The sequence below is a fragment of the Vicugna pacos genome, chromosome 8, assembly GCF_048564905.1.
Source record: "Vicugna pacos chromosome 8, VicPac4, whole genome shotgun sequence".
Lineage (NCBI taxonomy): Eukaryota > Metazoa > Chordata > Mammalia > Artiodactyla > Camelidae > Vicugna > Vicugna pacos.
In genome coordinates this window covers 8,611,509-8,638,208 of record NC_132994.1, presented here as the reverse complement: position 1 = coordinate 8,638,208, position 26,700 = coordinate 8,611,509, and the positions used below count along the sequence as shown (strand labels likewise).

Below are 26,700 nucleotides of genomic sequence, written 5' to 3'. Positions count from 1 at the left end.
ATTAAGCTTTATTGTGTCTACAACAGATCTCTAAAGTCACATCTACCTTTTCCAACTGGAGGAATGGCAGGAACCAGCAGCTCATTTTTAAAGCTTCCATTTGGTACCACTTATCTGGAAGCTGGTTTCTGCAGATACAGCCTTAAAATGCCATTTTAAATGAAACCATTAGCAGTCATCAAGAGCAAGAATCATTTCAAATTTATAAACTGATTTGTAAAACTATGCCTAGGTGTAAGAATGAAAACGAATGAATATTCATTCAATATCTACATATTCATGGTATATTTTAATAGCAACTGATAAAAGGAAAAATGCATAGAATTTCTCAGATCCATCTTCAGATGATTTATAATGCACTTGGGGACATAAGACATACATACATAAAAAGATACTCTGGACTTCAATGTGACATATGAACAATTTGGTGAATCTGACAATGATAGTTATAAGACTGCAAAGGAGGGGTCATAACTGTGTGCTGGATTGGCCGAGAAAGGTAGTGGCTGAATGTCTGAAAGCTGTGAACAATTTTCAGAAGTAGAGAGGGAAAGCATGCGGTACTCAAACCAAAGGAAATGATTGTTTTTAGATGCAAGGAATGTAGATCACGCCATGTTCATGAGTCCATAACCAGGTCAATTTGGCTAAAATACAGATGCTGTTCAATGTATAAAGAATGCATCTACCTCAGTCCAACGCCAGCCTAGGTGCTGGGATATCACAGTAAAGAGATCGAAGAAGTCAGCGGGGACTCCACTTCTTAGGGAGGTTAGAGTTCAGGGGTGGAAGCAGACAATAAATAAATAAACAAAGAATAAGTTCAGATGTGATAAGTTCTGTGAAGAATATTGAATAGGAAAATAGAATTGAAAGAACAAAGAACTCTTGCTTAGGTAGGATGGCAATGTCACTTAAGAGGACTGAAGTTAGAAATATAATTTAAAATGAGAACACTAGCAAAAAAAATTTTAATGTTTTTGAATATGACCTTTGTGGGAGTATAAAGTTCAGAAGTTTTCCCACAGTTTTTGAAGCATCTGCTACTGTTTTTCACCAAGTGAAGCTTAAATATGACCATTTCTACATGCACAGCTGACTTCGGCATTATGGTGGTCAAATTCCCTATAGAACCAGCGAAGTCTGTCAAATGACCCATTGTCTCCAATCTGTTTTACCCAGTTTTCACAGTTCACCTAACCAGGATGGTCCATATGCATTAATTAGCCTGATCTGTGTGAAAGTGGACAGAGCAGTCAGCCTTCATCCAACTCACCAGGATGGATACAGTGGCTTTTCCACGGCAAGTAAATCTTGAGTTTGTAGCAAGAAATCAATCAGCATGTGTCCTGAACTTTTTCATTCTTCCCTTCTACTTCTTTCCTTTTTTTTTTCCTGTCCATCTTCAAACTGTGACCTCTATTCTCTAAGTTTCTAAATTAAGTAGAAAAAGAATACAGAAGATTCCTTTCTGAGGGGAGCAAAGAATCATGCCGATGGGAAAAAAAGATCATAATTTTTTTTTCTGTCATCCACAAGTAGAAGCAAGCTCCCACAGCTCCATGTACTTGGCTATTCCCTAAATTTTCACAGCAGAAGTAGTCCCCAGTCTACTGCAACTCAGTTCCAGAGTTGGTATCATTAGGAGATACTGAAGGAATTGCAAATGACACAATTCTGTCTCATTTTTTAGTTTTGTGTAAACACATGTTGTTGGCTCCCCATAATAACCAAAAAAGACAGTCAAAATAAATCATTTAAGCATATTTTCCCTAGACTTGTTTAGAAGTTTCTGAGCAAAAAAAATCCCTCATAAATGCCTTTAAAATAATCATGAAAGCCATATTCCCAGCTGTGTAATACTGCAAATCCATTTATCTCTCTGAATGGCACCTCTCTCACTTGTGAAATTATTTTATTAATTCCTCTTTCACAGATTTTTTGACAATATTAATCTCTCTATGCTCAAAGTGATAGGGTGCTATACAAATATCATTTTTGGTATTACATTATGGAACAGTAAAGGAAAATAATTTATTAAGTATGGAATTTTTCAGGTAGCCCTTGTGGGATAGACCTATTTTTAAATAGAAAGGTAATAATATATCAGTTCAAATTATTTACTTAGAACAACTGTAAGTAACTCAACAGAGCCTATTACCGTGTGGTAGGCAGGCCCTAAAATCGCTTCCAGTGATGCCCACCGACTGCTGGTTACACCCTTGTGTAGACCTCTCCCCTTACACATGGCTGGACCTAGTGATTCACTTTAACAAATGAAGAAAGACAAAGGTAATGGGATGTCACTTTCAAAATTAGGTTATAAAAAGACTATTTTCTCTCTTGTTTGCTGTCTCTTGAATGCTCTCTGATGGAAAGCCAGCTGCTGTATTGTAAGCTGCCCTGTGAAAGGGAACTGAGGGAGAACTCTGGCCACCAGCCAGCAAGGAATTGAATCCTGCCAACAGCCACATGAGTGAGCTTGGAAGTGGATCCTTCCCCAGCCAACACCTTGAATGCAACCAGTGAGTGAAAGACTTGAGTTGCACCCAGATTTTTGACCCACCAAAGCTGAGAGATAATGAGTTTGTTAAGTTAAGCCATGAGGTTTTGGAGTAATTTGTCACACAGCTATAGGTAACAAGTACAGTCCATGTCTGCTGTGCCCATGGAATATAATTATGAGCAATGAAAGAGATTTCAAGTTTGCAATTGATGGCTTATGATCAATTGTCAATATAGAAGCACAAGAGCCAAGAGGGTTCCATGGACTGGAAACAGACCCTAAATGAGCTACCCTGCTTTTGTCAAATAAAATTTATTCCCATTAACTTATTTTATGCATAGTAATTCACACTTCTATGCCTAGTTTATGCAATAGTATCTACAAGAGTCTTCTTTTACTTAGAATAGACCCATCTTAAAAATTTGCGAAGACGTCTGCCAACCTAGTATATGTCATCAAGAAGTCAGGAACTTTCCAATAAACTGAAGCTGGTCACTTAATCCTCTTTTGATGAGATGGTATTCTTCCTTCTATTAAAAGAAATGGAAGCTCATAATCATGATATTTTTGTTTGACTTTACTGCTAGGAAACTTGGAGTTAAGCTTAGTTAGTATGGAAAAATAATAAAACTTAACATCTTTGAATAAACAGTAGATGATCTATAACCTGTCTTGAACTAAATACATACATTTTTAAACCACCCAGTTGGTTTTACCAAGGGGGCATGAAAATACTGTTTTCCTTCATTACTTCTGTTAATTAGATTATAGTTGGCCAGGAATATTTTTGGAACAAGTATCTTTCATTTTTAGTACCAGAAGGAGATAACACCTGTTCTGTTCCCCACTTGTAAGGTAAAGGAACTTACTGAAACTGTATCTCAAGATCAAAACTAAAGTTGAGGAATCAATAAGGATAATATTGATTCAGTAGGAATCAATAAGGATAAAAAAGTTGAGGAATCAATAAGGATAATATTGATTCAATAGGAATCAATAAGGATAAAAAAAGACAGGATAATATTGACTATACTCATTCCTGGGACTTGAATCTGCTGCCATGTCAACTTTAAGCCTCCCAGGTAGAGTCATCCAGGCATTAACCAACATCCAGAGATGTATGTGGGACCCAAATGGTACAGAAACCAGGGAAGAAAGTAATTGACAGCATGAAGAGAGAGTGAATTTCTGCTTTAGGGAGTATCACACATCACCAAGCAGTGTAAACCAAAGCCAGAGAATTTATGAATAATTGCCAAAATACCTAAAAAGAGACTCATTTTAATATCCATAGATAATACCGTAACAAGAGTTAATGAGGTTCCAGCTGAGATACAGATGTTGACAGAAACATCCCTTTCATGGAGGTTTTTCTAACCACACCTCCATCTCCCAGTCCTTGACATACAACTTCTGTTCTAGTTTTGTCAATATATATAGGCTTTGGGATATCCTTGGAAAGACTTAAATGTTAGGTCTTAGTAACCATAAGTGACCACAGTTAATTCCTCTCTTTGTTGCTATGATCGAAAGCCAGAGCTATGAATTGACCTATTTTGTTAGGAACAGTTTAAGATCAAACATTTGCCCTATTTATTTGGTAAATGAGAATTCCTGCATTTCAAATACTGTTTCAGGTTGAAGACAGTTTTGAATCACTGAGTCGCCAGCACATTTTATTTGCTTCTGAAGCCAGTTTAAGTTGGGGGAGCGTAAGGTTATCAATATTAAAGGAGGATAAATTGTATTACCCTTGGATGGGTGCATTCTTCCTACCAAGGTTATCATTCCTTACTCCATACAAAAATTACTGTTATTTTAAACAACCCAGTAATACTGACTTTGATGGAATACAGTGCATCCCAGGAGGCAAGACCAAGTCATTGTGATTTCCTAGCCATCCAGGAAGAGCAACACTCAACACAAATTCCAACAACTTACCAAATCCCCGTTAGAGTTGTATTAGTTTTCTAGAGCTGCCAAAACAGAGTACCACAAACTAAGCAGCTGAGACAACATAAATTTATTGTCTCAGAGTTCTGAGGCTGCAAGTCCAAGATCAAGGTATCAGCAGGACCACGCTCCCTCTGAAGGCTCCAGGGAAGGATTTATTCCAGGCCTCTCTTTGAGCTTCTGGTAATTTCTTGGCTTATGGCAGTGTAACTCCTACATATGGCATGCTCCCTATAGGCATGTCTGTGTTCCAATTTCCCTTTTTTTTTTTTAAGGAAACCTGTCAGATTAGATTAGGAGTCCACTCTACTTCAGTATGATCGCATCCTAACTTAACTAATTACACGTGCAACAACCCTGTTCTCAACTAAGGCCACATTCTGAGGTAGTGGGGTTAGGACTTCAACATATGAATTGGGGGCAGAAGGGGAAATTCTACAAATTCATAACAAAGGTCACTAAGCATTTCTGCTAGCAAGTTATTTTGCTAGACCACAGTGGCCACTTTGGAAGGGGTGATGCTGCAAAAAGCATTCCTAGAAGAGAAGCCTGACCTGGGAGCCAGGACAGAAAGGGGAGATTTACCCACAGAGAGAACATCCTGATATCTCTTTAAAAATCAGAGGGAAACCCTGGGGTGAAATCGAGTATTGATTAGAGCCTGGGGAATTGGGCCACAAAAGAAGAACCGGTTGGCCCACAGATTTTAGAGAAGAAATATTAGAACCACTTTACTTTCAGATGAGGAAAGGGCACATAATTTATTAGTAGTAGAACCAAGACCAGATTCCAGGTTTGCTGATACTCTGTCCTGTGTCTTTTTCTCTATAGTATAAAAGTTAGAACTGCAAAATGAGTCCAGTACATCCAGGCTTAAAAAAAGTACCAACTCAAAACACATGGACTTATGCTCGCATGTCTAGAATGCCAGAAAAAGTGGATGTCCCAGGCGCTTAGCTCTGTTTATGCCATTAGCCTTAGACACAGATTGCAGTGGCTGACTCTAAGTGAGCTCTGCCCTCGAGGGGTCTGGTGCCAGCCCCTTGCCGGCCTCACACCCATCACCAGGCCTCTAGCTTGGCCTTCACTCCCAGTGTCCCTGTCACCCACAGGCCTTTCCTGAGGGGAACACACCCCGTCCCGAGTTTCTCTCAACGGCGCATTCTACACGTAATTAAAGCCACCAGACAAGGGAACAGACACATGTTTCCTTAGCATGTGGATGGTACTCCCTCACTTCACAGAAATTTTGCTCAAATTCATTTGAGCTCATTTATCTGGCATCTGTTCAACAGGCTGACAGAAAACAAAAGCCAACCCCCAGATCCAAAGGAAACATCTATTTTAATTATGCATAAAATTAAAAAGAGGTCAAAGTACTAAACTGGGGACACAGAAAACAGGCTGCTGTAGAAACATCTCAGGGAAGGGTACTAAACTGAAAGGCGGCTGAGCAAAACCCATTTTAAATGTCACATTTCTCAGCTTCATCACCGGAAAGCCACAGACAAAAACACCTGAGAAAGCAATGTTTTAATGCTTGTTTTTCTCATTTAGCTCTAACCCTTTTCAGAACATGGTAGAAGGAAACTTAAACTGAGAATCAGGAGATCTGGATTTAACAACCATTTCTTCTGCTAAAAAGATGTGTGACCTTGACCAACCTCTTTAACCTCATGGGTCTTAATTCCCTCAGCTTTAAAATGAGGGGCTGGTTTAAATTATCTCAAAGGGCATTTGCAGCTTTAACCTCTAGTGTTGCAGAAAAATTGTGTTACAGCTCAGTGTTTCAGCTCGGTGTTACAGCTCAGTTGTGACAGCAACCTGAATCCGGGCGAGAGACCAAGCAGCACTCAGAGTTGGAGAACTCGGGTTTATTATGCCAGTGGGCCCAGAGGAGTTAATATTCCAAGCTCTGGACCCCGTCTGTAGGTTTACACAGGCTTTTATAGGCTGCCAGTTTACACTTTGCAACATCCTATGCAAATAAGATATAACAAAAGTTGACTAATTAGGAACAAGTTTTGTAGAAATGGACCAATCAGGAGGGAGAGAAAGGACCAATCAGGAGGGAGAGAAATAACCAATCAGGAGTGAGCTCCATGCAAATACAGTACTACAAATGGACCAATCAGAAGTTAGGGAAATGGACCGATCAGGTGTGAAGGAAATAACCAATCAGGAGTGAGCTCAAGAACCAATAGAATTTTAGGGTAAGCAGGTTCAGAGGCAAAAAGTGAGATAGAGCCTCTTGGCCAGGGTACATCATATAGGGACCCATACGGTAAGTGGGGTTGCCTTGGAAACAAGGCTAAGAGCTGAGCAATCATATGTGAGGATGCTTAAAGAATCGCCACAAATATGAAAACATTTTTAAATTTATGCCATTTGGAAAAAGAATAATTCCCTCAAGAATTTGCAAGCACTAAAAAACGTCTTGTGATCTTGCCTGGTACCTTTTGATCTGACAAATAAGCTGTTAGGCAGCAGCAACATTTCAATGTAGCAAACTTGAAACTTGTAGCAGCTTTCTAGTGAGCACCTGTGACCACTAATGGAACCAAAAGCTCCTCCAGGTCAAACTCATAAATCCTTTCCCCCAAATTTAAATTCATAAAGCAGAGGTCAAATATCTTTGATTCCACTCAACTATTCCCAAATGTAAATGATTAAATTAGTGACTGCTTCCCACCATTGCATTTACAAGATACACAATGGTAGGCAGTAAATCTAAGGTGAAATTCATCTTTGGAGTTATTTTTGGACAATGAATTGAGGCTCTTCAGGAATGACTCCATGTGTTACAAACAGGGAATGAATTAAACTCCCCACTAGCTCTGGCAGGGTAATTTGCTATGCACTTATTACCTATTAAAGACAAGTAAAATGTGTAAGCATTTCTGTTGTGATCAATGCCAATTCTAAAATGATTTGCTTCTTGAATGCTTATATTCTCAGGTTTCCAGGGGAAATATATGCCAAACAAATAAAAACCCTTTAGTGACTTCATGCACAACTCAAAAATGTCAGTAACATGAAAGCTCCTTTTCCTGTTTGTCAAACAACAGTTCCTTATGGTTCACCTGGCAGAAAATCTAAGATTTCAATGGAAGTTCACAAGAAAAACTAAGCTAAAGGATGGGGCTCTGAGTCAAGGGTGAGCTGAAGTCCAAATTGCAAACAAAGGGGACATATAAATCTTGTATTCAATCAAAACCTATGTCCAAATCCCAAGGATTGATATGATGGAGCGCAGCTATCTGATATGATAGCAGAAGACAGTATGGGGTGGGGGAGGCATCTATACTTTTAGTCTGGTGGGTGAAAGCATTGTGGTCCATTGAGGCTCATTCCCTGTCAAGTTAGGTGTCACACAGTGACTGAGGATGTGGAGACCAGAATCCCGTATCTGTTGTAGAGAGAAAAGTAAGAAGCTGACAGTAGTCAGGTAGAAGGTCAAGGTCTTCTAGTTCCAGAATAGAAAACCAGAGCATCTTTGAGAAACAAAGGAGAAACCCATGAATTTAAAACTAGACCTCAGTAAAGCCAGAGCCATCCCCAAAACCAGCAGATTCAGGAATTAGGAAGAGTAATTCAGATACCTCTCACTCTTGTAGATACCTACCCTCACCCCCAGGGTGGTAGGGGTGGATCTCTTGATGGCTACTTAGTTTGGCTCTCACTTCTCAAGAACTCCACTGAGCTGATGCTAGAAAAGAAACCTCTTAACGATAGGCCCAAAGATGATGCCAGTGCAGGCAGGAACTGATACTGATTCTCAATAACTTATTAATAAATCCCTCCTTTCTCTCTAGATTGCAATCTGCCCTTTCCCTTCATCAAGTTCTTCCAGTGAAGCCAGGGAGGAGCTCAAGTGGAGAAGGACAGAGCAAGGTGGCAATGAACCTCATTATTAACCACCATTTAATAGCACTAGAAAGATTCCTAGACTTTTAAACTGAAGGGTTTTAAAATTGGAGTCCCAACCACATTTATCTGGAGAAAACCCTAACTCAAAAGGATATATGCACTCCAATGTTCATAGCAGTACCATTAATAATGGCCAAGACGTGGAAGCAACCTCAATGTCCATCAACAGATGAATGGATAAAGAAGATGTGATATATATATATATAATGGAATATTACTCAGCCATAGAAAAAGAATGAAATAATGCCTTTTGCAGCAACATGGATGGACCTAGAGATTATCATATTAAGTGAAGTGAGTCAGACAAACACGAATATCATAATACCACTTATATGTGGAATCTAAAAAATGATACAAAAGAACTTATTTACAAACTGGGAATAGACTGATCAAAAGCAAACGATGGTTACCACAGGGGAAAGGGGTGTGGAGAAGGATAAATTAGGAGTCTGGGATCGACATATACACATTACTGTATATAAAATAAATAAACAACAAGGACCTACTATATCGTACAGCGAACTATATTCAATATCTTGTAATGACCTATAATGGAAAAAAATTTGAAAAAGAATATGTACACACACACACACACACGTATAACTGAATCACTTTGCTGTACACCAGAAACTAACACAACATTGTAAATCAACTATAATTCAACTTTAAAAAAAAATTGAGTCCCAACCAAATGAGGAAACTGAAGCACAGAGAAGGAATGGTCTCACTCAAATTCACACAGCTTGTCAGTCACAGAAACAGGACTGGGAACAAAGTCTGCTGCCTCATAATCTAATATACATCCCGCCACAAGACATGGACATCAAAGCAGACGGCACCAAAATAAAGTTCAAGGGAATGTAAACATCCCAGGAGCTCAAGGTTATTTGTCCCACTTGACAACTAACTTATCTGGAACTGACTATATTCTTTTCTAATTACTGTTGTGCCAGAATAACTTATGGCTTTTAAGAGACATATCAGTCCTAACGCTGCATTTCATGAAATTTAGAAACAACCAAACAAAAAATAACCGATGGATTTGGATCTGATGTTTATAGAACACTCCAGAAGGAAAATGACAAACACTAAAATCAAGTGGTGTGTAGTCAGCCGAAGAAGCCCCAGGAAGCCCAGGCTCACGTGTCAGAGATAACCTGTTGCCAGGCGTACCCCTGGAAAATGTCTGGAACTTGAAGGGCACCATTTGAAAAACAGTCATCCAGATGCATTTTTTATATATAACACTCATAAAGATTTGTTCCTAGAACAAGGTAACATTTTTCTCATTCCCAAATGTAATGCCAAGACTTAATGGAAAAAAAAAATAGATGGCAGCAACGTATGTTGGAATAGACCTAGTTTATTCAGGTCAATAAAGTAGGATCCCAGATGACTCCTCACACGAATCTTAACAGAAGGGGTTGGATGAAAGAAAACTTGGTTTCCAGATGAAACACCAGTTTTGGAAGCTAAAATGACTTTATATCCCAGACAGGATATGGCAGCGTACCATAGGCAGCGGGTGGAAAAAATATGCATTTCCCTTCCCCTGCTGGGTCACAGTGGCCATGTCAGGACCCCCCTGCACATTCCCAGTTGTCTCCTGATACCTCTGAGGAGTTTCTGTCGCGCAGCAGTCAAGGTCTGTCCTTGACCAGTACAAGACCTACGCTAATCGCTCTGTGAAATACACATGAGCAATCACCAATGGAAAGTTCTTGGCAAAGTGAAGCAATGCTGAATCTGTCCCCTGGATTAATTATAATTCAAGTGCTCTGCAATGATTATGGAAAACAGCATGTTAGGAATATTGACAACTAGAAGGTAAATGTTAAGTTGAGAAACCGTGCCTTATGCATTGGAGAAAAAAAAAATGGCGAGACCAAAGGTGCATTTCATCTCTGCTCTGTACATTTCTGAAATCCTGAGAAGTGGCTTCCTGTGAATTCCTTTGATCTTCACTCTCTGGACCACAGGTCACCTGTAAAGCAGATTTAGCCACAAGTGAAAGCCACGTAAATGAAAGGCAAGTGGGGACAGAATTAGTACTAACAACATGCACATGTTGACCAGGGCTTTCTCTGTGACCAGAGCCTGCACTGCTCTCTAAGAAGCACCCAGCCTCTGCTCCCTTGTAGTTTTTGCTCATATTTTGGGGGAGTTTTGGGGTTTTATTTTTCTTTTTCCTTTTTCTTTTTTCCTGGCCTCAACTCAAGTATAGAGGAACTTTAATTTATTCACTGGTTCAGAGATTGTAATCTGCCTCCTTCAACTTCACTCCACCCCTGCCAAATCTACAGGCAATGGAAAAATGTTTAATGGGCGCACAGAAACTTGCTGGAAGAGGTGAAGTTTTACTAGTTGCTATTTAATGTTCTACCAAAGCACTTGACAGTTGAATACAATCAACTCTCTATACATTATTCTGAAATGGAGACGATTCTCCTAAAACAGCAGTTCCCAAACTTCAAAGTGTTTCAGACTCACCTGAAGGGCTTGCCAAAACACGGATTACTGGGCCCCACCTCTCTGGAGGTCTGGTTCAGGAGGTCTGGGCTGGAGCTTGAGAATTTACATCTCTGACAAGTTCCCAGGAGATGCCGATGCTGCTCCAAGGACCACACTCAGAGATCTGTTCTAGAAAATCCTACCAGAATCTGCAGGCCATGCAAACAAGTCCAAGGGAGTTTAAGTCTAGATGTTGGATCGTGTGCAATGATTACTTTAACTCTTGTTTTGTGCAAGTTGTTATTACGGCATAATAAGGATTATTGCATTTCTTCAGTGTGATGGGTAAACTCAGTCAGAGTTTCTCTCCAAAGTGTTGTGTGCATGTATGCACATACTTATATATGCTAAGGGACTCACTTGATGAGCTAGTACCCCAGATTTCAGAGGAAAGCAGAACTAAAACCTTGAACTGAGAAGGTTGGAATCATCCAATGGTGCCTCAAGGTGTCCTTTGCTAGCAATCTACAGCTCTGTTGTGGATTTCATCTCACACTGTTAAGGAAAGTTCAGTAAAGAAAAAAAGACAAAGCTTAAAGAAGTTGATACTTGCCCTTAAATAAGACGTCCAAAATGAATATTTTCCAGATGCTAAGGAAATAAGGTAAAGCTCAGAGGTTTCACTACAAACAAACAAGGAATTTGGGAGGAAGCAATTCAGGCATAGGCAAATGTGTGGCAGCCTTTTGGGGCTAGACCAGAGTCATTATCTTCATATAAGGGAATAAGGAGATTTGAAGCACAGCCCGGATTATTCCTGCTTTTACTTGGACACAAGGTTAAAAATTATGTTTTGAGAACTTGCTCATTTTTATAATGTTTGTAACTTTTGTGGCTATTATTATTCGTTTCTGGCTTTTCCTTTCTCTAATTTGTTGCATTATCTATTAGAAAATAATTCTAGTCTCTTTTAGCTGAGTGCAATAAAAGCAAAGAATTCTTTTTCGTATTTATGATAGAGAAAAACTAAGGTTCTGAGGGTCAAGAAGTGCAGTGAGAATCCAAGTGCTGGATGCTGCAAGATCAGGCAAGAACTCGGAGAATGTTGTAGCATAATTAAATCTTACACTTGGACACTTCCCATCACAGGATTTCTTTACTCAGTCCTTGAAGGGGTTTTGCGTTTTTATATGAGCAATCCATTTATTTATACGATACTGGGAGCTCTAGTTTTCCCTGTTGCAGATCAGACTTTTCCACATTCTCCCAGTAGGGAAGGGTGCATTTTATTGCCTCAAAGTCATAATATGCAGAGGGTGTGGTCAGCATTATTTATTTAACAGCTATTTGTTCTACACGCTGAATGTATTAAAGAAGGGGGCACAAAGTCCCCCTGTCCTCAAAGAGCTTACAGTTTACTGGGATAGATAGGCAAATGAACAAATAGTTACAATGGTCTGTTAAATGCTATAACGAGAGAATAAAAAGAGACCTAAAGCAAACTATGGACTATGAGATAAGGCTTAATAGAACAAGTTCAGTGCAAGCTGACACCGGAAGGGTGAACTGGAGAAATATGAGCTGGACAGCCAAAAGGGTACGGCAGAAATAAGAATGCCCAAAAGGCCAATGGTGACTGCTGCCACAATGAATAAAGGGAACTGAAAGGAATTTAGCATAACCAGAGTGCAAAACAGTGAGCTCTTATAAGCAGAGCAACCATATAAATTATCAGCAAAACCAGGACACATTGGAAATGAAATGGAGTTGCAATTAGTAAACACATTGAAACAATAATAGCTTGAACCAAGATATATGATCACTGTAATTAGGGTCCATGTTAAGGAGCTTGGACTTTATATTTTAAAGACATAGGAGACATAAACAAGGAAGTGGCTTGATCATATTTGTATTTTACAAAGAATTCTGGCATCTGAGTAGAGAATACATTGAAGGTGCCGTACCAGAAGAAGACAGAGCAGTTAGAAACTTTTCCAACAGTTCAGCAAAAGATGATGGTTATCTGAACTAGAGAAATGCCTGAAGAAATGGAGAATAGTGGGTGAATTGCAGGGAGTCACAGAGGCTGGCCTGGAGTCTACCTGGAAGCTGTAGAAGTTGCTATTGCTCCAGGGAGAAGGGTACCACGAAGATGCTTTTGACTTGTTTTGCTTCCAAAATCTGGCAGTCTATTCATGGTTAGTGTTAAGTTTTAATTAAAGAACTTTGAACCAGCTTGTGTTTTCACAAAGTGAAAAACATAAGTGAAAGTCAATCATGTTATAAATTTAGAATAGAAATAATTATTACTAACTCCTGAACTTGTCCAGAAGGTCAACTGATGCCAAAATAAAATAATATGCACTATACAGATTGGAACAGTTAGATATCCCAATGTTCTAGTGTCAATTTTTATTCCAGTTAATTTCACCCTGCTCAATCTTGGTTAAAAATCAATAACTCATTTTGGGGTAAGGAAAGATTTCTTTCATACAGGAACAAAAGCATGATTCATAGAAGAAAAAACTGATGTGTTGGACATCATAAAAATTAAAAACTTCTGATAAGAAATGCTGCAGACTGGGATAAATATTTTCATATCACAAATCTAATTAAAGCCTTATGTGCCCAACACATATTTTTTAAAAGTATCAAGACTTAATAATAAGAAAACTAACATTCCAATAAAAGATAGACAAAAAATTTGAACAGACACATCATCAAAAATGATATATAGATGACAGATCAGAACATGAAAAAAAGTTCAACATTGTTAGTTGTGAGGGAAATGCAAATTAAAACCACAAATTGAAGTCACTACACATTATAATGAAAAAAAAAAAAAAAGACTGACCATACCAAGTGTTGGCAAGGATGTGAAGCGACTAGAACTCTCACACACTGCTGATGGGAATACTACGCTGGTAAAACAACTTTGGGAAACAGTTGGTAGTTTTTTAAGTTAAACATAATCCTTATATACAATCCAGCTGCTCCATTCCCAGGTATGTACCCAAGAGAAGTCAAAGCTTCTTTCCATAAAAAGATGTGTACACAAATGTTTGCAGTGACTTTATTTGTAATAACTAAAAATCCGAAATAACATAAATATCCATCAATAGATGAATGAATAAACGAAATGTGAAATGCCAATACAACAAAACTACTCAAAATAGAAAGTAATGCAACAACATGGAAAAATCTCCAAGAAGCCAGACCAAAAAGTAATGATAATAGGATAATGTACAGCATGATTTCACTTATATGAATTTCTAGAAAACATGAAACAGTCGATGGTGACAGAAATCAGACCAGTCATTGTGTTGGGATGCCTTGTGAGGATGGGAGAAAGCTAAGAAAGGGGGTTACTTTTGGGAGTAATGAATATATTCTTTATTATGACTGTTGTAATCTCAAAGGATCTTTTCTCTTTATTTTTGTGAATTTACTAAAAATTTCTGGGTTGTGGTTACCATGGGGTTTATATAAACAACCTAATATAGCTGTTTTGATGACCCCTTAAGTTCAAGATATTCTAAAAGTTCTACATTTTTACCTCCCCATGTTTTATATTTTTGACATCTTATTTTACATCTTTTAATTTTGTGTACCCCTTAACTGCTTATTGTAGACATAGATAATTTTACTACATTTTTTTCTTTTCAGTGTTTTTTTTTTGTTTTGTTTTGAAGTATAGTCAGTTACAATGTGTAAAGTTCTGGTGCGGAGCACAGCGTCAAAGCTTCCTACCAGCTGAGGACGGTGGGTGGGACGTAAGTGCTGCCTTGGCTAAGTGCCTCCAGCCCCAGGCACTTCACTCCTCATTTGTTGCTCAACACTCTGCCAGGAAGGAACCTTGGATCACAAAGGTGTGCAACGCATGAGCTGTTCATTTCTCTCCCCAGGATAATCAGATTTGTCTGAAGAGGAGAGTTTATCATTATATCAAATTTTCTTAACTCTAAAATTTCAAAAGGTTTTATTTACCAAGCTACCATTAGAGACTCTTTCATTTTCAACTAACCAGATCAGATACAGTTGCTAATGTTGACAACAACAAATAAACCTTGTAATCAGCCCGTGTATAGTAATACCTGTTCAGTAGCTTTTAAAATATTACATATATAAATTCTAAGGGTTAGGCTGAATACCATAAATTAATTGCTGAGTTAGTTAATTCACCACAGGTCTCATTCATAGTGATGGGGAATTCCATGACTCTGAAGAACTTTTGGGTGCCAGCAGAGTTGAATTGGTTTCATTCATTTCACTAATTAAGAGGTACAGGTAGAGCTTTCAATTTTCTCTCTGAATCTTATTAACATCCCTAGAAGACTGACATATGAAAAATGTAGCAAAGAAAATAGAAAATGCTCATAACTACAGTGTAGGGAGTCATACCAGGTCTGTCAAGATGCACAGGTACCTTGGGAGGTGAGCACACAGGTGGGACGTAGAGTTCTCTGACAGGGTTCATGATCGTCTCTAACTTTCACAGGACAGGTGAAATGTACGTACTGACAGACACGAGACAATGTTCCCCAAGGCGTCTCAAACAGCCCTTAAGACACTTGTAGACAAAACTGTATTTCACTCCATTGTTTTGAAAAAAATTATAATTCTAAATAAACTTCAGGTTTTATATAAGAACGTGTAAATTCTCCATTTCTCTGAATAATGCGTTTCTGCTCATTGTAATTTCTTCTAATTCCCATGGCATATCAGGACACCATTTATGGCTTAAGAAAATTGGGGGGAATAAAAGGTCAGACTAGAGTTAGATGTGGTAGTGGAAAAATATCTGGCCGGTTATATTTCATGGAATGTTTTGCAATCGCTTTTAAAATCTCTGGAAAGCTAATGCTGAAGAACTTTATAGAAATTAAGGAGTTATTGGCAAGGCCTGTTGACTGAGACAGCGCAGTGGAAATATACCAATCCCCCAAAATAATCATGATTCAGAAAGAAGAGGGGTTAAGAGGGAGAACCCCTCTTCTTTCTCTAGCAATCGCCTGCCATCTAGTGGTTGTATTGCAGCCTAGTCATGAATTGCTTTCTTTAAAAACAATCCCTAGTACTCTGTGAAAAGGTAACAATGTATTTTAAATAAGAACAGGGACAGGAGCTTGCACTACTGCATATACCCCTCAAAAAAAAAAGTATCTGAAGGAAAGACTCAAGAGAACCATGGCCAAGTCCCTTTTTTTTTTTACAAAGACTTTTGAAAAACAGAATATTTTGTGCTGGACTAATCAAAAACTGATCCCACTAAATCCACACAAAATCAAAGTAAGTTAAAAGAGAACTGCTATTTTTCATTCTTTCTTTCCATGTTATTTTTGTACTAATTCAGTAAATACATTTAGTTCACTTCAGCATACTGTATTTCTAACATTTGTGCCAAAAATCATGTAATCAATAATTCCTTATTGAGCAGTCCCTGTGATGTATACCATGGGAAGTACAAAAAAACAAAGAAATGTAAGCAAGCCCAGATCTGACATTGATAATCTAGCTGAGGAGAGAAAAATAACCCAAATGCAACAATTAGCAACAATGCTGATGCATGTGGTCCAAAGGAAGGAGAGCTCAGTGAGAACTGGTGGAAACATTTATGGTGATACTTTAGATGTATTTTGAATACAATTTGGAGACAAATGATCAAATCCCTGCACCTGGAGACAGTGAAGATGCTTTTTTTATGGGAATGGGGATTTAAGTCAATATAAAGGGAAGGAAAATGCATCCATATGATGTAGACTCGTGGGAATGGCCATACATTGTGCATGTTGTATGCCGATCAAAACTCACCTGAGCAAAATTTGCAACATCATGAAGAAGATCTTCGTGAAGGAGTTAAATTATGTTTCTACTACCATCTGAGCCATTAGACCCTTCCTTAATTGCCCTCGGTTGAGCAAGAACTGGCTAATTGTAAACATAAAATTTTATTAATGAAAGCCCTAAATGATTATTGTTGTCTCACTTTTGTAGATAAGAAAATTGATGTGCAGAGAAATTGTGCAAATTACATAACATTGCACAGAGAAAAAATAAGGTAGGGATTTTATTTTGGATCTTTCTGACTTCAAATCTTGCACGTGTGTGTGTGTGTGTGTGTGTGTGTCGGTTGTTTGTTTATTAGTTAGTTTGTTTTTTTGTTTTATGGACTCTACTGCTTCCTACTAAGGAATGTATTTTTAAGTAATATTTGATCTTTGACTTTCCTCTGCTGAAGCTGTAGTCTGTAAATGCATCTCCTCACAATTCACAAACCTTTTAATCAGATGAATTAGATAATGAAAAAGAGGTTTTAGGTCAGGGAGACAACTTCCTGCAAAGAATAGGATCACTCCAAACACATTTATAATAAATATCCCACTTTCCTACTGCATAACCCCCAGGGAGCCATCCTGCCAGTATCCAAGATTGCCTTGTAAATACTGTCAAATATTTCCCATCTCCCATCTCAAGCCTCTTGCTGCTATGGTTTCCCACCCTCCAAGTTCTCTACTTACCAGCTGGAAATATTCTGTCATTTCTACTCGGGAGAATCCTTTCTTCAGTGGCTAAGCTGTCACTTGAGTCCAGAGGAGGGACAAGGTTAACAGAGACTCTCTTTCACCAGAAAAAGACTCTGACAAAGACCAAAGTGACCCAAACTCAAACCCGAGGAGAGCTAGGTTTTCTCGGGAGTCCAGTTAGCAGTCACATTTCTGGCAAGCACTTGCTCCTGCAGTTCTCTAGGAAACAGGAGTCGGGAAAGGGCCGTGTGAGTGCCCTGGTCCTCATGGAATTACTGACTGGCCCACTGAAATAGCATAAGTCAGTGAAGGGTTCCTAAGGAGTAGGAAGTTCTGGCGCCCCTTGGGTGTCTCCCAAACATTAAAAGAACATTTCACTGGGCCACAACCACAAGAATTACACTGGAATCAACTTATACCATGTCCTAAGCAACTTCTACCAGGTTAAGGGTAACTCTCAAGGTTCTTCTAGGAAATGAACCCAAAAGTCAGAGTAGCAGATTCCACCACTGGGTTCTCCTTATTAAGCAAAAGAGTCACAAAAAGGTATTGGAGATTTAAATGACTTCATTAAAACTCACAATGTGTTAAATAGACACTTAACTTGAAAGGGATACTGGGTCAGCTTGATGGGGGTTGGTCACCTGGTGACACTGGTCTGCATGGAGACATCAAAGAAGGCCACGGAGAGCAGAGACTGGAACTGGAGCAAGAAGGCAGTGGCTGCTGCCCCTCCACTGGGGCAGGGAATACTGAGAAAAAAACCAGGGACCCTGCCTGCTGATGATCTATTTTGCAGTTAACAAAGTTAAAATATCTTTCTGAAACAAAACTCAGGCAGGGGATGAGGATGAGGAAGGGAAAACTTGAACTGAACCCTGCCAGACCAGGGGCTACAGAAAAATCTGTAAAGAAACAACTTAACAGTAGCTAAGAGTACACAGAGTCACATAGTCCTGAGTTCAAACACTAATTCTGCTACTTACAACCCAGGAGAAGTAACCTAACCTCTCAGAGCCTCGGTTTCCCTATCTGCAAGCTGGACTGCTGTGAGGATGTCCCAGATACAATGTCTACAGGCATTTGGCACACTGCCTGGTACATGCTATCTGCTCAGATAGAGAGAAGGCACTAATTGTCCACTGACCACAGAAGCAGTATCTAAAAATGTTCAGCTAGTAGAGCAGAACCTCGTTCCATCTTTACCAACCAAACCACCCCCTGCAGACACTCCAGAAGGCTGCTTGCTTTCTCATTCACCTAGTGCCCCCAGAATCACATCAAATGGGCCCATCCAATCCGTTCATGCATAAAGTCAGCTTCAAATCTCTAAAAGGTACTATGGATGCCACCAGCCCTCCTATTGTATGAGTTGCTAAAGCCTCACCAGGCAAAGAGCACCAGGGACAAGCCTGTAGTCTGACAAACTCAGATTTATTGAGTAGATGCAGCAGGGGAGGGTGCTCCTGTGCACGCACAGAACACCAGCATCTCTGGACAAGAGGGAGAGGGGAGAGAAGTTTCTTCTAAAGTTTTATTTCTGTGAAAAGAGGGTCTAGGAAAGTAGGGTTGGTTACTGTTTCTGGGACAAAAGGGGATTAACTTAGGACTGGGCATTGACATAAAACAAGGTCAACTCAGCAATTCAATATCTCTGGTAATAGATGGGTATAAAAAGCAGGCAGACTTACCATACGATCCAGCAGTCCCCCTTCTGGGCATATATCCAGAGGGAACCTTAATTCAAAAAGATACATTATGCACCCCAATGTTCATAGCAGCACTATTTACAATAACTAAGACATGGAAACAATGCAAATGTCCATCAACAGATGACTGGATAAAGAAGTTGTGGTATTTTTATACAGCAGAATACTACTCAGCCATTTAAAAGGATAAAATAATGCCATTTGCAGCAACATGAATGAACCTGGAGATTGTCATTCTAAGTGAAGTAAGCCAGAGAGAGAAAGAAAAATACCATATGATATCACTTATATGTGGAATCTAGAAAAAGAAAAAAAGAAGACACTAATGAACTCATCTACAAAACAGAAACAGACTCACAGAAATAGAAAACAAACTTATGGTTACCAGAGGGGGAAGGGGGCAGGAAGGGATAAATTGGAAGTTCAAGATTTGCAGATACTAACTAATATATATAAAATAGATGAACAATAAGTTCATACTGTACAGCACAGGGAACTATATTCAATATCTTGTAGTAACTTATGGTAAAAAAGAATATGAAAATGAATATATGTATGTTCACGTATGACTGAAACATTATGCTGTACACCAGAAATTGACACATTGTAAACTGACTGTACTTCAGTTGAAAAAAATTTTTTTTTTCTTTTTAAGAAAAGCAGGCCTGGGACCATCCTGTGCAAAAGGCAGTCACTCAAAGACAGGGTCACGACAGCACATGACAGCTGTTGCAGGACCTTCGGAGAAATCGTGTCTCCTATTCATTTTGCAGCTGGCTGATCTGGGTCTGTCCTCCCAGCCTGATGAACGGCAAGGCTGCTTTTTCCTTTTTCGCTCAGAGACAGTTTTCACTCTTTCCGTCCTGGGTAGATCTTTCCTCTTTTGAAGTTGTCCCTGGTAACTGTGATGGGGTTGATGGGAACCCTCAGTACTGTCTCTGCAGCTTTGCAGTAAGTCTCAAACTATTCTAAAATAAAGTTCATTGAAAAAAAGCAAAAAGTGGACCCCTAGACAACCCGTGATAATGCCCACTCACCTCCCCACAAGCACTGCTTCACAGAGAAGTAAAGGAACTCCATCCCATGCTTTAACACCTGAAGTCCTTGGTTCCACATCATTTTCAGCCAAGATCTGCTTTGTTCCAAAACTTCCCTTCGGAGGTCCCAGATGGATCTCTGTGAAGCTACAAGTTTACCTTCTTTTCCAGGATAGTTTGTTTTCTTTTTTAATATTATGATTTTATTCCTAAGACTCTACAAAGTAAATCTCCACCTCCACTATGTGCTCCTCAATCTCTGATTTCATCTCACATGCGCAGGGAGGTACCCCCTGGACAGAGCCTCCGGCGTGGCGTGACCTCGTCCGCATGGGCATTCCTCACAGGAGTAAGGGTTGTGCCCGCACCACCCTTCTCAGCAACGGTGTGTACCGTTGGCTCATACTGTGCTTGCGGAACTAAAATCCTCTGTGTCTTTCCTGTAGGGGCTGGGGTCAAGACCGTTGTCCTCTCCACCTTCCAAACCAATCTATGGTCACAGTTTATCTTTTAGCCAACGTAGAACTTTACTGGTAACATTCATCTTGTCAGTTTCTCCTACTGGTCAAGACTGCAACAAAATAGAAGCAGACTGAGAATTAGGAATTCTGGGTGCAAATTCTAGTTCTCCAACTATTTACATAACTTTAAGTAAGTCACTGTATTCCTCTGGGTCTCCTTTCTTTGCTTGTAAAATAAATGTGTTGCCATTAGACTTCTCTAAGATCTCGTCATCGCTCCTCACGCCCTGATCATACCAGGAGTCAGTCTATTGTATTACATTTCGTCTTCATTTTATGGATGAATAAACTGATTTAGGGGGATCGATTAACTTGCCCAATGTGATACAGTTCTAGGATTCTAGCAAGCTCTGTCTCTTACTCTAAAGAGTCTGAAGGCTGTGCTCTTCCCCCACTCAGTACAGCCTTCCCTTGACCTCATTTAGTTCTCTTGCATCATCAGTCTCTCCTCTGTTTCTGCACACAAGGCTACCAAGAACCTTCTCAGCCTGGAAGAAAACTGTCTGCCCCTGGGCAACCTGCACTGGCTCGCCCATCCTGCTTTGCCCCTTCACTCCACACCCACTCAAGAAGCCTCTGTACCCCTGCTCGCATCTCCCCATTCACTTGTTTCTTCATCCCCTGAAAATCAGGCTCATTCTGCTCCACACGCTGAAACTGGTCTCTTAGCAGTCAGTCCAGGGGCGGTGTCCAGCCATTGTCACCAATGACCTCTCTGGCTCCATTTCCTTCTCCCCAGAGTTTTCCTAAGGTTTTTTGTTTGAAGTTAGAAACCTTCAACTATCATCTCTACACAAATGGCTTCCAAAGCTGCATACCTAGCTCTGAACTTCAGGCGTATATGACAGGGTCGCTGTTTATTGTGACTAAAGCCCTGAGTTTCCCTCTTTCTGCTACTCCAGCTTGGCCCTTAGCGATCCCACAGAAGATTTTGCTGTGTGGAAATCTGAAGGCCCTCCTGGGTACAAATTCTGTCCAATGACAGTAGCCAGCCCAGTAGTAGCCTTTGTCCAAAGCACTGTTAACGGCTGAGAAGCTATGAAGCAGGTAAAAGTCCACAGGGATATTTAGCAGGAGGTCAGAGAGCTAGCAGGCATTTCGCCAGCCTCTCATAAAGGTACAAAAATACTCTCTTTTCAGCTAGAAGAAGAACAAGTGATAAAGTTTAAAAGGAGGTCTGGTTACCTAGATGTTTAAATAAATATCGTTTGTTTTAGGGCCGAGAACATTTTTTAAAATCCTTGTCCATTTGCATGTCATGGAAACAGTCAAAACAATCCATATGATGACTTTTTTTTTTTTTACTGCAAACAAGAATGTGCTGTACGCATTGCTGAAACAAAGCAGAAACAGCAAGAATCAAGTGAGAGGAGAGCTCAGCTGAGGACTCAACACGTGTTGGAAAAAGAAGAAAAATCCTCTTCATTCAAAGACGTACTTACGAAAGCCGTTTAAATGTCTTCCAATGTTTTGTGAAACAGATGGGAGCTTGATTTGGCTTAAAGATTTAGATGTAAATGAAACTGAAACACCAAGCTTAGAAGCCCAGAAATCCAAACTCAGCCATTTACTTCCTCCCTCAAAAAACTGATATTCAATAAAAAACTAAATTTTGCCTTTTTAAGAGACCGCATCAACTTAATTTTATAGTACAGTATAAGCTAAAGATTAAAATGTTCTATAATTTGTCTATAAATTTTTATATAACTCTTAGAATATTTAAAAGTTCATCTCGTTTATATTTTCTAGAATTCCCATGCCTACAGAAGACAAAAGTGTAGTTTAAAATCTGTGCCACATGCTACAATGTAATCGATTTTTTCAGTTAGGTCCTATAAGGATTATTTAAGAACAGTTTCCTGTTTCATTTCTCTTGAATTCATTTTTTCAGTAAGAAAGCACTTTTGTGGTAACAGTATCCTTATCAGCACAACTTCCAGTACCCTCCTGCTGGGTGGAACCCTTCCTGCCTGAGGTAGACCTTATTTTCAAATCATACGAGTACATTTCAGGATGTTAAATTGAGGGGAGAGTTACGAACACAAAAATATTTTAACCAACCAAACACCATCCGACCTAGTAGAAATTACAAAACATGACTCTGACCCTCCCGGGGAGAGAAAATGTGTGTGACGTGGTAAATTCCAGTTACAAAAGTAAGAAAGAATTTGTACTGTATTCAAGCGGAGAAACTGGGAAAGAGGGTTCGTGGGAACATTCAGAGAGTACACGTTATCCCTAAAAATCCGTTCTCCCCTTCTCCCAGACTAACCTAGCTTTTAATTATGGCCACACTATATTTCCAAGAAAGAAAGCCCTTACCTTTAAGCTCTACCCCATGCGACTGACGTAGAAGTCCCTTAGACAGCATTCAGGAATCTTCGCTAAAAACTAGTATTAGCTGTATTCTGCTAACGAATTCTGAAATGTAGATTGCAGTGGTTTGTTTCTCCATCTGAACCGTGAGCACAGCTTCCAGGGGGCAGAACCTAGAGATCTCCCGGGAGGACTTCGTGAAGCAGAGCTGCCCTGCTAGCCCTGCAGGGTTGTGCTTGTCCCCGGGGGCTGCTACTGCACATCACCACAAACCAGGTGGCTTCAAACAATGGAAGTTTACTCCTTCACAGTGCTGGAAGCTAGAAGTTCAAAATCAATGTGTCAGCAGAGTCACATGCCCTCCAGAGCGTCTAGGAGAGAATCCTTGCCTCTTCCTGGTTTCTGGTGGTTGCTGGTGTCGGGGAAATGTAATTAAAAACAAAATCTTCTCCCAACCCAGAAAATCTCTCTATAAAGTAGAAGAGAAAGAAACAATTTTATTACTGCATAAGCATTAAGCCAGAATGTGATGCCCATTATAGGCAGTCCACTGAGAAACTGCAAAAACGGAGAGAAATCTCACCCTTCACATAGCCAAGCAGATACAAGCCATTCCATACATGTTTCCAAGATAAATGATGACTGATCCTCAAGTAAAAGGACTTGCCAACCCTGTGTGTCACACAGTTTATCCTAGATTCACCTGCTCAACTGAGGTGGTCATCTCCAGCAGAGATGTTAACTGACTTTATCCAAAGGAAAATGGAAACTTCTCATGTCTTTGTGATAGAAGTGAAGTTCCTGTGGAAGCTGGGTTCCCAAAGAACCTGGGGGACAGGTTTGTTATCTCCCCTAATGGCTGCATTTCAAAGAGATGGTTCTTATACCCTTGAGGAAGCCATTCATGGAGGTGAAATGCTGGCTAGAGATGGGGCTTATTTAACTTTTAAAGACATTTCCATACATTTGGAAAACATAGAAAAAGAATCTACACTTAATAGCTTTCTAAAATAAGTAAGAAAAGGGAAGAGTGGATATCTCTTTCCTTATTTTGAAATGAAGCCTTATATTCCTTTAAAGAATTAGGTTTATCCATTTATTTCCATCTGGAGGAGGTACTGGGAATTGAACCCAGGACCTCATGTACATTGAGCATGCGCTCTACCACTTGAGCTATATCCTCCCTCCTGAAGCCTTATTTTTAACCTGTGTTTGCTCTTACAGGCAACCTTGGGCAATCTTTGGCTCATAGATGCATCACTCCTGTCTGCCTCCATCATCACCTGGCCTTCTCAGTGTGTCTTCGTGTCCAAAATTCCTGATTAGGGCAACCCTAGTCCGGTATGACCTCTTCTTAACTTGATTATGTATGCAAAGACCCTGTTTCCAAATAAGGTTATATCCACGGGTGCCGGGGCGGGGTGGGGGTGGGGGTTAGGACTTCAACAGTCTTTGGGAGAAGGGAGGTACATAATTTGACCCACAAAAATGGCCTACCTAAAAACTGTATGTTGGAGAAAAAATTATAACTTGGGGTCTTTGATACTCATAGCCAAGTAGTTCTCAGTTCTGGAAGAATCTGGTGACAAATTAAAGACTCCCAGCATCCTCCACCGAGCCAGTGACCTCCTTTCCCCTGGGGGCAAAGGGGACATTCTGGAAGACATCCTGGCCATCTCTTGTGTTATTTATCCTTTACCATCCCATCCCCCACCCAGTTATACTTAAAACACCAAATGGGTTGCAACCTTGAGGTGATGTCTACATTTTGTCTCCTCACCTGATACCTAAAACTGTTTAAGAGGGGAAAATACAACCTTTTCATTTTTTAATTAGAGCGAATGTCTTAACAAACATAGGCCAATCGTGGTCATGCTTTAAAGCAAATGAGTTTCAGTCAATATACAATCAGACTATCAATCAACAGATATAAATTACTGACGTTAAATCCTTGGCTCTTTTTCTAGGGAGAAGCAAGTGTTGAGAGCAGAAAAGGTTTTTTTTAAAGGTCCTATCTAGAATAATATGATTAAAGTAAAAGTAATTTTGGAAAAGAGAAAATGGAAAGTAGATTTAAATTTCTAAAATATTTAAATATTTAGAATTTATTACTAGTAAAATCCTGAACATGCCACAACAACAAATCAAAAAGCCCTTTTGTTTTGGCCCTGTGATAATTCCAAACTGCCTGAGGCAGGCTTATTCTTCTCTGTTGCTGTAACGTTATAGAACAGAATGCATGCCAGGGCAGAAAAGCAAAAACTCAGGATGAAAGCAGACCTACAGAGGTAAAATGTGAGTGTAAGTCATCCCCAAGGAGGTCACCTGCAGCAAGAACTCGGAGAGGGAGCATCTGAGCTTTCAATTTGATTGAGGAAATCCATTTTTGAAGGCCTAAAGTTTTCAAGAAAAAGAATTCTGGAAATTTAGGTTTGCACCCATGTAAGGTCCAAAAAGGTACAAGTAATAAAATTCCACTGTTCCTCTTATCCCAAACGCACAGGGATGCTAGCACACAGGTGGCTGGGCTCATGAGCAGAGACACACAACACACACACGCTGTGGCAGAGAGGGTGAAACCAGATACACCCCAGGGCAATGGAAATGATTCTACTGAAAGCATTGTGAATGCTTTCCAAATATCTGATATTTAAGCAAACACTATGAAAGATAACAAAAGCAATCATTTACTTATAGTTTATATATAGCTATTCAAGTCTGGTGTTACTGCCAATTCTTTAGAACTAGTGTATCAGTGAGATCCTGAAACAGAGTCAGTCAAGAACCTCCTGGACCTGTTCAGATCCTCCTCTCACCTTACCCACGCCATTACCATCCCCAAAGGATAAGTCATTGGAGATAACACTTGCCAGAAAGAATGAGCCAAGTATCAAAAACTGAAAAAGGAGCCAAAGAAATTGCCAGTAAGACATCCTAAACCAAGGCAAGACAGCATAGCACCAGGAGGTCAAGTGTCAGAGAAAGTCAGGTCAAGATGGGAGAGGAAGACTGTTTGGTGCCGACCCTGTGAATGCCAGCTGGGCGACACGTATGTGTGGTCAACACGCTGCCCTGGCATAAAGCTTGTGAATGAAACATATCACAAGCCATACCAGTAAACAAAGAATGCTGTGGCCGTCAAGTCATCAGCTGCTCCTGCCACCCCAGCAGTGAGCAGAGGATGCAGACAAGCAGGCAGCCCGGCTTCTCCTGCCACAACCTACGGTGCCCCCCCGAGGGGACTCAGGATGTGGAAGAACAGGACACTGGCCCTAGATGGCTAGGTGCATATCAAAGGAGTGATTTTAGTGAGCCCAGACCTTTCCATCTTCCCACACATAGAAAAGCACTAAATTCCTTAACTTGAGATAGCTGGTTTTCTTTAACTAACAGTAATCTTTTGGTGTTCTGACTATTCGGTATTTGCTGTAGAAATTCCTATAAATTCTGGCTCCTCCCCTACCTCTTCAGAGCAGTCCCTCAGAGCCATCTGAGATGCTGCCATCCCGGGCTCAAGGAGACCGAGCCCTCAGAAATGTCCACCAAATAAAACGTAACTCTTGGCTTCTAGGTCGTCCATTTAGTTTCAGCCAACAAGCTTGGCTCATCAAGAAGCTAAGTGTGCCCAGACACCATCCTCGCCCTCGGGCTTCCTACCACCATCCAGACTGCCGTACAGACCGCAGGGAAAGACTGATGTTTTCCCAGCTTCATCTTCTGAAAAGCTGTCTTCTAGTCCAGGGCTCGTTTACG

The 26,700-nt window shown here is 40.0% G+C and overlaps 1 non-coding gene across 1 annotated transcript; it reads right to left on the bottom strand.

The window, feature by feature from the left end:
- Window positions 1-24,057: 24,057 nt before the first annotated feature.
- On the bottom strand, window positions 24,058-24,131 carry TRNAI-AAU (transfer RNA isoleucine (anticodon AAU)). Its single transcript has one exon. It is a non-coding gene; the product is annotated as a tRNA-Ile (tRNA).
- Between the last annotated feature and the right edge of the window lie 2,569 nt (window positions 24,132-26,700).